This window comes from Plasmopara halstedii (assembly GCF_900000015.1).
Source record: "Plasmopara halstedii genome assembly, contig: Scaffold_2061, whole genome shotgun sequence".
NCBI classification, from domain to species: Eukaryota; Oomycota; class Peronosporomycetes; order Peronosporales; family Peronosporaceae; genus Plasmopara; species Plasmopara halstedii.
The window spans coordinates 242,378-244,046 of record NW_020188969.1 but is presented as its reverse complement, the minus strand read 5'-3'; positions in this window follow the sequence as shown (position 1 = coordinate 244,046).

The window sequence follows — 1,669 nt, the reverse complement described above, 5'->3', positions numbered from 1 at the left end:
CCCAATGCCTACCAGTCTGGTTCGTCGCGGGGAAACGACACCACCCAGTAGGCGCGGGACGATTTACTTGGGAAGAACTGAGCTCTGTTGAGCCTCTGGGAGGTAGAGGTCAACAGGGCCCAGTCCCGAAGAGCTCCATGCTAATGAACACGGAACGTGTATGCAAGCCGGACTTGCTGGTCGTGGAGGCAACGGTAAAGGGCTATAAGAAGCCATGGAAGATCCTCATCGATTCCGGGACGTCGGGCAATTATGCACGACGCTCTACGATGAAAGGGAGTCAGCTTTATGCTGAGGCGCTGAAAGCGAGGTTGGGTGATATCGTCACTGTTCGCTTGGCGACGGGGACGCGTGTCACGGCCCCGAAGGTCCCCGTGGATTTCATAGTCAAATTTTCTGACTTTGATAGCGTGGAACGCTGTCTCGTCTTAGACTTGGATGCAAGGTATGACCTCATCCTAGGAATGGCATGGTCGGAACACCATGATCCATGGATTGGAGGTCAGAGACCTTGGGCGCTACGCGCACGTCTCCTAATGGAGCTTTGGCGAATCATGAGCCCACCTCTGCTAGGAGACAAAAGCGCTATTGGCGAGAGCACTGGACCGAGACGGTCAACGTGCTGGACAATGGAATGTCCGAGCTGGTAGACACCAACGGTGTATCGGACAGGAGTCCCGTGCGTGGCTCGGGGGCTGATCGTAGAGTGGTACGTAACCCAATGAGCGCTGCTCAGTTTTGGAGCAGTCGCTGCATGTCATGCGTGACATGGTCGGCCAAGGGCCAAGGGCCGAGGCATTGAGGGCGAAGCCCCCATGATGCGCGTGGAGTGGCACGGTATCCACTGGGCGAAGACTGCGGGATTAGCAGCTCTTCGTCGGGATGTTGTAGATATCATCGGAGCTTCAAAGGAGCGGACAGTGAGGGTGACACCGGACGACGCGGAGTGCGTGTTCACCCTGGTCTCACCGAGACACAGAACCTCTGTACAGAGGCGACGGCGACGCCGTATGCTAGCTGCAAGACGCCGGGCGTCAACCCTGATCCAGGGTGTGTCGACCGTAGACGATGGCGCATTGTTATACACCCTCGTCAACGGTATGACGGGGGAGGAAGATGGTGACGCCCGCCTCGAGGCTATGCCTGCAGTAGATGCCCTTCTTGAGCTAAACGAGATGTCTCTTTAAGAGATCGGCAGTGCCTTGAAGGCAGGCGATTTGGCCGAAGTGGTCATTGTACGACTGAAGGAGTAGATAAACTCGTCAACGCTTCTAGATGAAGCTGTCTTGGAGGATTTTAAGAGAGTGCTGAACGCACGATGTGGATTGTCGATCCTATGGAATCCCTTGGATTCGTATTATCCTTTGGTAAAGGAATTTTAAGACGTCGTTTCCAAAGACCCGTCTTCGGTCCTACCTCCGGATCAAAGTGTGCGTCATGAGATTGACCTGGTTCCGGGAACCAAATACTGCGTAACACGCCAATGACCCCTGCCCAAGGAACAGTGCGACGTCATTGACGCCTTTTTCCGTGCGAAGCACGCCGCAGGGATGATGAGTGAGAGCAAGTCTCCCCATTCGACACCCACATTTGTATTCGGAAGCCGAACGGCATGTGTCGTATCGTTCATGCTTACAATAAGCTCAACGCTGCCACCAATCCGGCACAG